Raw genomic sequence first — 11,745 nt, 5'->3', positions numbered from 1 at the left:
TATATATATATATATATATATATATATATATATATATATATATATATATATATATATATATATATATATATATATATATATATATATATATATATATATATATATATCTCTAGATATATATATATATATATATATATATATCTATATATATATATATATATATATATATATAATAACACGGTGGGTCCACCATATCACATTGTATTTTATATATGATTCCCAGGTTCCACTGATTGCGATAAGTGATTGGGGAGGCAGACCCAAAATACATATGTGCTGAGGTTAATAGCCCCGGTGGGTCTGCCATATCGGACTGCACTTTATGTTTATGCCATGGACGCCACCGATTGCGATATTTGATGGGCTCCAGACCTGATATTTATATAATATGGTTAATAAAGTCGTCAGGTATGGAGTATGGTGGTACGTATCATGCCTTAGTGTTGATTCCAATAGGAGAAAAGCGGTGATTTAGTTATTTTTTTGAGTATTTCTATTATAAAGAATTATAATGGAGATAAAGGTGCGATGGAAGTTTTTTGAGGGTTGAAAAGGTCTCGATGGTGGAAATGAATGGAGGGTTAGGGAGGGATAGAGATGAATCATGCGGCAGATATTTAAAGATAGGGGCTTAACCATTAGGAATTGAAGATTTGGCTCGACAACGAGTTAAAGTCTCTGGGATAAAACATATCACTCAGAGAGGTGAAAGAATCAACTTTTAGGCGACCCATTCAAAATTGCTACCAAGGTAGGTTTTAATAGGGTGGTGGTTGTGGCCACAACAAATGGCGAACCATTGGGTGAACTAGTTATCTCTGTTTCCAAATAAACCTTGGATCAATAGAACATCAAGGTGTTAAGATAAACTTTAAATGCAAACTGTATAGATGGACAGGCATGGGTTCCACTTCTACATTAATTGCTATAGGGGGGGATAAAGACAAATAGATTCTACCTACTTGCAAGTTTTTGACAGGCATTCTCCAATGGTAAGATTATGGGATTTATTGACCTTCCTTTACCTGTTTCCCACTTTCAAAAATTCTTTCAGGGCCATCACTGGTCTATCAATACCTGTTTAGGTGTGTACCTCAACTCTTTATTTCTCATCAAGCTTGATGTGGATATTTTTATCTACACTTTATATAAGAATTTCAGTGCTATATTTTCATATGATTGAATGGGGAGCAGTCATGGATTGTGCCATATTTTTAAACTGCTTAAGAAAGGTTGGGCTTGCTGTATCAATCAGTACTCTGAGCCCAGCAACCATCCCTTAGACTCTAACCAACTTCCCAAACAACCTATCCTTCCAGATTGGCACAAGGACTTGACATTTCATTTTTTTTTCAGTAAGTCCTTCCCGTTTCAAGCACAAGGACTAGAGCACAATTGGATTTGCCACAAGGTATATGACAGTGAGTTTATCCCATGAAAGGAGGTTTACTTGTAGATGACAAGTATTGGAAAACTTAGTGTGGTGGATAGGACCAATGGAGAATGATTGCAAACCTTACAAGCAAGTATAGGCTAGGTCTGAGTGGGATTTTAAAATGCGGCGTTCCTCCATGCCAGTCCAGCTGTAGTTACACATTTTTTTTATGAAGATGCCCCTACATGTTTCAGGTATCCAGGTTATCAACAGATTTTACCTAGTTCCCAACAGATGCCAATGAGTGGCTTCGGTTTGAATTCCATCACTGATCTTCCAATTCTCATGGGCTCATTGAAAATCTGTTTGATTTGCAAGGTAATGATGGATTTAGGATCAGTAGACTCATCAGCAGGTTAATCAGTGGGGCAAGAGCTGAAGGTAGCAGATGAAGGCAATATGAAAAAGGTAAAAAAGAAACTGCAGAACTGAAATCAATTGGCTGAAAAAGGACTGCAATTAAAAACAGAAGGAAAATAAACTTTGTAGCAAAACAAGAGAAGAAAAGATAGAAATGTAACTAAACTAATAGCAAAAATAAAATGAATTCTAACCTACTCAGGAGGTAACCACCATGTGGTGGCTACTGGAAGTATTTCTTGAGATGTTGGCCATTAACAGGGAGTTTTTTAGTTTCTCCTTGTAAGGTTTTCAATCTGTAGGTTCCTTGACCAATTTTTTCCACAACTTGGAATGGGCCCAGCCATAAGTGTTGGAATTTCGTGTGCTTACCTTTTGGCTCATTCAACTTGTCCCATTTCAAGACTAGCTCTCCTATTTGGTAATCTTTATCTCCTACCACATGGCGATCAAACCACCTCTTCACAATCATTTGGTGATTTCTAAATTTATTTCTGGCTTTATCTATCAATTCCTCCAACCTCACTGATTGGTTGATCCTATATTGAAGTAAGGCTGAAGGGGTCCCTCTTGAGGCTTGGGAGAGTTGTAAAGAGGGAAGGGCAACATTTGGAGGCAAGATGGCTTTTTGTCCATAGACAAGGAAGTATGGGAATTTCCTAAGGCCACTTTAGGGGTGACCTTATCGGCCCAAAGGGCGTTTGTTAGAGCGTTGTGCCACTTCCTTTGGTTGTTAGCGATAGATGCATGGATTACACGGATGAGGTTTTTATTTGAGGATTCTGCAACTCTTAATGCATGCCTTATGCGAATTGGTTTATCGATAGCAAATTCGGTCAACTTTAGTGATGAAAAATAAGAAGCATTATCAAACATGAGAGTGTCAGGGATGTCAAACCTGTTGATGGAAAATTTCTCCATGAAATATATTACCTTGTCTTCACTCTCATTCACAAGCCTATCATGCTCTTTTTCATCAATGATTGCATTTTTAAATGTCTTCTCACAATGCAGGAGCTCAAGGATCTGCTCGTCACCTTCGAATGCCTACCAGTTTGAGATGTTATTAGGTACAAAAGGTCTGAAAATCAATCCAAAATAATATTTATTCTTGTTTAATCTAAGATAAGGCAAAAGTTTTACAGCCATATCAGTCATCAGATCGACATCTTGGTTTTGCCATCGAGGTATGTGTATGATATGAAAAGCATCAAAACTGTTAGTTAAGATCCATACCTCATGTTGGTATCTCACCAGGTGTGACGAATTGCAACGTATCCTTTCCCTTACCTGGTCCACAATTATCTGTGAGTCTCCAAAAGCTTTAAGATTTCTCACCTTCATAACAATGGCTTTTTGCAAGCCCTGTAGCAAGCCTCTGTATTCTGCTGTGTTGTTGGTGCACGCGAACTCCAACCTGCTGGCCATCGAATGTTGGTTCCTTTGTGGGTTAATGAGCATGTTCCCAGCACCTACACCTTCTAGGCAGTTAGAGTTATCACAATAGAGTGTCCAAAATATAGAGTCTAATGTTACATCAATTGAATTCATTTCTACAAAATTAGTCCTATCATCTACTATATTACAAGGTATCTCATCAGTCAGACTATGGGGGAGAGCTTCCAACCATGTGTTTATTGCAGTTTCTTCAATTAATTCTGCACAGAATTCCCCAAGACAGGTTTCCGTGGCACAAACATTGAAACCATAATTCCCAAGGATCGAGTTGGTAAATATGACAGGTTCATTGGGGCTGTTTAATTCTATCACCACATACTTCATGTATCTTTCTCAGTCGACTCTCAACATATCACCCTTCCCCTTCTGAGGTAGCAAGAGATGGGACCAATCAGTTGAGAAGTATCCATTCAGTTTTGCTGACCAGTCCCTACTCAGCAGCATTCCATAAGCCTCGGGTATATCGACTACCACTATATCAATGACTTGTGTGTATTGTGGTTTAGCAACCATCCAAATCAACACATATTTCAATTCCCCAATCACTTTCACATTTGTCATCTCTAATTGTATAATTCGAGTCCTAGTTTTCTCGGGTATTGCATGCAGTCTTTTAACAACAACATAAGGCATCACAGTGGACGAGGCACTAGAATCTACCAAGCAATTATGTACATTCATGTTGAGGATCTCAAATGTGATAAGGAAAGGTGGAGTCATGGATTTTGATTTCCTCCCTATCATGGCTACACTGACATATTGGGTTTTTTGATTCATTTTAGATAGAGTGGCTTCCATAGCTGATGGTATTTGGGCTGTACTGGAGGTATTGACAGGTTTGGACACTGACTTCTTGGTTTGGCTGCTTGGGATGGTGGAAGTTCTCCAGTTCCACTCATTCATATCTTTTAGGAGCAAATCTCTTTGCTGCATTAATTTTATCAAATAAAAGTATGTGATATGAGCCCTGGATTTCTTAAGATCATCCACAATGTTGTAATCAATGTTATAAATAGGGTAGGGCAAAGTAAACATGCTAGTTTTTCCATTCTTAGGTGGGGGTTTACCATTTTGAGTCACTTTCATTACAGTCAGAGATGTGTTCCTTTTCTCCAAATAGTTTGCAACTGGAGTATTCTTGGACTCACCACTAGGTCTGCCCTTCTCAACAGAAACTTTGGGAGCAGGTGCTTTCACAGGGTGAATATCTTTCTTTGTCTGGTCTACAGGCTTCATCGCACCTGGAAGTGGCCCTTTACATCATGTGTGGATTTCATTAGTGTGGATTTCTACCATGCTATCTTCCTCACCATCATCATTTTCATTCGTATAGAAATCCCACAGTGCATTGATCTAAGATTCTTCGTCCACAGGCTCTTCTACTCGGTATTCTTCCTCATTTTCTTTTTCTAGCTCCAATTCCACTATAGGTTCTTCTTTGTTAAGGATCAATCCAATAAGAGCCAGCTCTTCCAAATTTAGGTTCCCTTCATTGGGTGGAGCAGGCAACACAAGTTGACCATGACCACCTTCTGTCTTCTTACAATAGAAAGGCTTGAAAGGTTTCTTGTTGTTATAATCTCCTCCGCTACCACTAGTACTCTCTCCAAAATTCCTTTTCATATCTATGACTGTGTTTTTCAATTTCTTAATGATCTGATGCAAACCTTCCACATCTGTTTTGTCCCTTTCTTTGCCCTTAGCCACTTTGTTATCACTCCCATTATTCTTCTTGGATGACTGAGAGGCTTTCTTCCCCTCAGTTGTATGATGACATGTTGTGAGACTGATCATTTCATTCTTGACTTTTATTACTACATCGATAGCACCTTGTAAAGTTTGTGCATTACTTCTCTTGACCCACATCGCAGTAGGGACAGGGAGAGCGGTGATATAAAATTCCATGAGCACCTCATCGGTAGGTCTAGCATTAGCCGGGATCCTATTGAACAAAGTGTTGAACCGGATGTTGAAATCCTTGACCTTTTCTTTGGTGGCCATTTTCAAACGGGATAGCTCTAAAACTAAGGCCACAGGTGTTTTGTCATCGCCGAACTTGTCTAAGAAAGCCTGCTGAAAGGTAGCCCATGAGATGATCGATCCTATTCTCAAGCTAAAGTACCATTTGGAAGAAGAACCAATTAGAGTAAAAGGGAACAAGCGACATACCACATCCTCATCGGCTACCCCCAACATGTGCACAGCTAGAAAGAAAGATTGAATATGGTTATCAGTAGTGTCTCCCCTCTCAGGGTCAAATTTAGGCAACACTCTTTCTGCATTCTTGGGTAAGGGATGTTGCTGCCCAGGTACTGCTACGGCATCCTGTGCAAGCCAGGGAGGGAGTGCTCCCGGAGGAGGTGGCAGTTGGTTCCCACCTGGAGGAGGTGGTGGAAGTTGATTCCCACCTGGAAGGGGAACGTTAGCCATATTATGGGTATGGAGGTTCTGGTTGAGGGTTTCTTCGTTAGGATTTTCCAAATTAGGCCAGGGATTACCTTCAGAAGGGGATCCTCAGGAATATCTTCCCAAGGAGAGTCAATACTTTGTAAAGAATGAAGCACAATATCTTCAAGATAAGGGGCTACAGATGTCTCTTCGTTTATGTGATAGACCCTTGGATTTGTTTTTGTTATTGGAGGTAAAGACTAAAATATAGGGAGTTGTGATAGGGAAAGAGTGTAAGCCCGAGTAAGTCTTCTAACTGGTTGTTCCTGAGTGACAGGGTACTCCCACAGTCTCTCTTCCTTGGGTGACCCAGACACAGGACTTAGAAGGGTCTCTGTTTCTTCGAAATGAGGCTCTTTCAAATGGGTGGAATGCTCTTTTCGGCCTCTACGATCCATACATTAATCCTTTTGAGTCCATGCATGGCATTTATAGATGAAATCTTGAAAAGCTGTGGATGGTGATTCAGGCCCTCCTTCTAGCGCCAATTTGTTGACATGGTGAATTTTCGCTATACCAACAAGGGGAACTAACCCAATTGCAAGCCCCAATTAGACCTGCTTTAGTTTGGAATGGCTAATTCCAATGGGTTTTAAGGGACCCCGTAAACTGTTAAATGAGTTGAAATATTGCTTCTGGGAAGCAGACTTCCATTACATCAACAAAATAAAACAGCTAACATCTATGTATTGAATCCTCTCTACACTTCTTCTAACTACTCTAGTCTATGTCCTAACTATTCTAATTTATCTTGCAGGAGCATGAAAAAAGAGAGGTTAAACATCATATATGAATTCCAAGTATAAATGAATCAATTACTGATTCACATAAGAACAAGGTTGCATTAATTCTTAATTGGAATCCAATCATTCATACAGGAATACACATTCCATTTTATGGAAGGAAAGCTTGCAACTGATGTCCAACATGGTTTCAAATTAGGGATTGCTTATGAATTAACTATGATGAAGAATTACATTCAAACAAACAAGGCTAATTATAAGTTGTATCACTATCAATATGCACAAAAAAAAAACACATTTGCATTTATGCCAACAACAATACCCTGTCTCGAAACACATGAAAGCAAAGGATCTTAAATCTGAAACAAAAGGCTCCTCATTCAACCAAAACAGTCTCCTTTATTCATAGTAAATCAAATTTGTTTTCTCCAAACAAAAATCCCTTATCTCCTATCCGGAGGTAATACTTATGCGCATGGAAATGACTCTAATCCTTCCCTTGTTCTCTTCAATATACAGATCAAAACACATAGATGTAGAACACTCGGTGTGATTACTGACACGTAGAGTGCATTTCCTATCACTCTAGTGCTTCGTTTCCTAAGGAATGAATAGATGTTGATTGAAAGAGAATGATTGCGTGTCATCTCTTCATGCCTGTATAAAGCAGATGTTATCTCTTATTATTTCCGGAAGGAAACTGAAAACAGTGCGCTCATCATCCCACATCTAGCATATTGAATGTGTCTTGGAAGTAATGACATCTTGCTGGATCAACACTGTCATGAGTGCTTCTGCTGAACACAGAGAATGCCTTCATTATGCACTATGGTAGTTCGTATTCCCTTTTGCAGAGTGTTTTTTCGCAATATTGACACCGGTGGTGCAGAGGTGTCATCTTGATATAGCTTCCATTTATCCGTCATCGGGTCTACTCGAATTTGCCTGTAGAAATAATTCATATCAGCCATGATTGTGAGATATATGGAAAAGATGCTTACAAAACACGAATCTTGCCTTCATTAAATGTTTATAACATCAAATGTGAAAGAATTTGCCCCTCGTTTTTAATTTATGCATTGATTAAGTCCTGCGAGTGAAAATCTGATTTACATTGAAAATCATGGCATAACACATAATCAGATAGAAAATCCAGACTTGAAAGATTATAGACTGGAACCTATACCCTATCCATATGGGATTTTCCATTAAAAATTGCAACTATAGCATTTTATCGAAAACATAGGAAACATGGGAAAACCAGCGGTCGGGCCATGCAGCCGGACATGAAAATTTATGCACCGGAACTATAACCATCATCGGGTCCACCATATGGTGTTGCACCTTATGCATGAGCGCTAGAATCCACTGATAGTGATTTGCGATGGGGCGGGGGCGGACCCGATATATATATATATATATATATATATATATATATATCTATATATATATATATATATATATATATATATATATATATATATATATTTATTTATTTATTTATTTAATAACACGACGGGTCTGCCATATTGCATTGTATTTTATATATGATTCCTGAGTCCCGCCAATTGTGATAAGCCATTGGGGAGGCGGACCCAAAATACATATGTGCTGAGGTTAATAGCCCAAGCGGGTTCGCCATATCAGACTTTATGTTTATGCTGTGGACGCCACTGATTGCGATATGCGACGGGCTCCGGACCCGATATTTATATAATATGGTTAATAAAGTTGTCGGGTCCGGAGTATGGTGATATGCATCATGCCTTAGTGTTGATTCCGATAGGAGAAAAGGGGTGATTTAGGCCTTTTTTTGAGTATTTCTATTATAAAGAGTTATAATAGAGATAAAGGTGCAATGGAAGGTTTTTGAGAGTTGAAAAGGTCCAAATGGAGGAAATGAATGGAGGGTTAGGAAGGGCTAGAGATGAATCATGCAGCAGATATTCAAAGAGGGGGGCTTAACCATTAGGAATTGAAGATTTGGCTCGGCAACGAGTTAAAGTCTCTGGGATAAAACAGATCACTCAGAGAAGTGAAAGAATCAACTTTTAGGGGACCCATTCAAAATTGCTACCAAGGCAGGTTTTAATAGGGTGGTGGTTATGGCCACAACAATACTGTAATGGTTTGTGTTATAAAGCTCCATTATGAAGTATGGATGTTATGTTATTATGCTATCATGTGGTTATGTTACCATCATGTTATGATGTCATATGAGTTGCCACTCAATAGGTTTATCATTGTAAATACCGTAATGAGTTGTGTTACAAAGCTCCACTATGCGGTATGTTGACATGATGTTATGTCTTGAGAAGATCTTTCATTGTAAATACTGCATCAAGTAGTGTTATAAAGCTCCATAAGCAGTATGTCTTATTTCAGTAGGTTGTTGAGGTATATGTGTGATTGAACATCTAGGATGGTGTCCCCCAAGTGGGATGATTCTGTAACATCCCTGGTGAAAATTTCCATGTAATGAAGGAAAAATAATAACGACGGATGAATGGGACACTTATTACAAGCTAAATGTTGGGAAAGACATCTTAGGGAGTGATCATTTGGTCGTTTATGGCTAAGGAAATTGGCTAAGGCATTAAAAGGCATTTTGGCACATTTATTTATGAAAATAATGGAAATTAGGAGAAAAAGGAGGTGAAATATCACAGGTTGGATATGAGGAGGAAAATGAACGAAAATAATGGAAAATGAAGAAAATAGAGGCCTCATTCATAAAAAGGCTTCTGAGGATCAATTTGTAACCTTTTGTCAGTTTAGTGTTGGAGCTCTCTCTCATACTCATGGATACTTAGAGATTTCTTGGAGCACTCTTGGTGGGTGTGGCATACTTGGATTCTTGGAGAAAGAAGGCAAAGGAAGAGAAGGAAAGCACAAGAAGGCATCATCATCAGCAACTACATTAGATTTTCTTGCAGATATCGAGTTGCAAGTATGATTTCTTCACTAGTTTTGGCATGCATGGCACATGTATGTGGTTTCTTGGACGTGATCTATCATTGGCATGGAGGATTTCCTTGATCGACAGTGCATTGCATAGCCTTTCCATTTCCTAGTTAGTCATAGTGATTACGGGTTTACTTTCATGATTTGTTTTTGGTTGGTTCTCATGATTCCTTATCTTGGATTGAGTTATTAGTTACTAGAAGCCCTGGTTGGACAAACACTCTGGAAGCCCTGTAACAATTTGGATTGAGTTACTAGTCTTGGAAGCCTTGGTTACACGCTTTGGAATCTTGAGAACAATTGTGGGTTGAGTTACTAGTCTTGGAAGCCTTGGTTGGAACAAACGCTCTGGAAGCCCTAGAAGGCTTAAATGGAGACCAGTCTAATGATGGTTTTGGTGATTTCTAGTCATGAGGTGGAATCATTGTTTAATGAGTTGAGTTGGATGGCCTCTGGAAGCCCTGGATGAGTTTTGATTGATGTTTTCTATGAGATCCCACATTCATGCTTGGAATATGGTGTGAGGGTGAATGGTTGAAGAGAGATTTGGCTCAAGCATTCTATGGTCGGGCGGGACGTGGTAGTCTCATCTCCGGTTGGTTCATTGCATTCATTAATGAGAAATACTTTACCTTGATTTTCATGTGTAAAATTACTAATGTATTTATGGATTTGATGGATGATATGCTTATTATATTTCTATTCCTATTATATTGGTTATATGCACATTTTATGACACCAACTATGTATGGCTCTCAGCATGTTGTTACTTGTATGTGAATGGATAATGTGTTTATGACCTAATAGATGATAATGAAACAAATGGCATGAGGAAACAATGGTTCATAGAGATTCTCAGATAAGTATGAGATCCCTATGATTAACTCTATTATGTACACCTGTAGGTTACATGTTGATGATGTGTTTGACAAAATGCCTACCATGGATAGTAGGGATCCAGTCAAGGTCTTTGTCAGGCTAGGCAATAACTCCAATAGGCTGTAAAACTGATTCATTTTATTCCATTAGGTAGGTCTTTGTTATATACAATAGGGAGTGATTGTTCAGTTCATCTCCCGATGACTGTTCACATTCCTAATTTAATTATTTACATGAATTTACACATTCATGAAGATTAGGTGTCAACATTTCCCCCCTTAATCTGAAGGGATGTTGGTGAGTCCAAGCATCATTCTGAATCGTTCAAGCTTTTCCCTTCCAAGCGCTTTGGTGAAGATGTCTGCAATTTGCTCATTTGTGGAACAATGACGGAGATGGATTGTTTTGGCCTCAACATGATGTCGAATCAGATGATATTTAGTATTGATGTGCTTTGTTCGATCATGGAACTTTGGGTTCTTGGCCAACTTTATTGCAAAGGTGTTGTCAATCATGAGTGGAGTTGATTGTAATTGTTTTACCTGCAAATCTTCAAGAATTGTCCTAAGCCACACAATTTCTTTTGTTGCTTTAGCTGCTGCCACGTATTCTGCTTCTGTTGTGGAATCTGCTGGAACTGATTGTTTGCGTGATCTCCAGGAGACAACTCCTGATCCAAGACTCATAGCATATCCTGAAGTAGAAACCCCGGCTTCTTTGTCTCCATCGAAGTCTGAATCAGAGTATCCGATCAAGCTAAAGTCATCCACATGTGTGTACTTGATTCCAAAGTCTTGAGTTCCCTTCAAGTACTTTAGAACTCCTTTTGCAGCAGACCAATGTCCCTCACAAGGCTTTTGCATAAACTTGGAGAGGATTCCAACAACAAATGAAATGTCTGGTCTGGTGGTAGTTAGGTAGTTGAGACTTCCTACAAGTTGTCTATACTTTGTTGCATCCTCAAATTCCTTTCCTTCAATAGATGTGAGCTTCAAGTTTTGTTCCATTGGAGTAGTAACAGGGTTGCACTCTGTCATGCCAAACCTATTGAACAAATCTCCAATGTATTTCTTTTGAGAAAGAAATATGGACTTTGGATGTTGGGTTACTTTAATGCCAAGATAGTAATGAACATAGCCCAAATCAGTCATTTCAAAACTTTTTCCCAATTCCTTCTTTATGGATTCAATGTAGCTTTCATTGTTCCCTTTCATTAGAAGATCATCTACATATACCATAAGATATACAACTATGTTGCCAACTTTCTTGACAAATAAAGTTGCATCATCAAGATCAAAATGATTGAAATTGAGTTTCAGAAGATGCTCAGTTAGTTTTTCATACCAGGCTCGCGGTGCTTGTTTGAGGCCATACAAGGACTTCAAAAATTTACATACTTTATGTTCATATCCTTTGACAACAAATCCTTCAGGCTGGGACATAAAAACATTCTCTTTT

The sequence above is a fragment of the Pinus tabuliformis genome, chromosome 1_1, assembly GCF_031772625.1.
Source record: "Pinus tabuliformis cultivar Carrire ecotype Pingquan chromosome 1_1, CPIR1, whole genome shotgun sequence".
Classification (NCBI taxonomy): domain Eukaryota; kingdom Viridiplantae; phylum Streptophyta; class Pinopsida; order Pinales; family Pinaceae; genus Pinus; species Pinus tabuliformis.
This window is presented reverse-complemented; position numbering follows the sequence as displayed.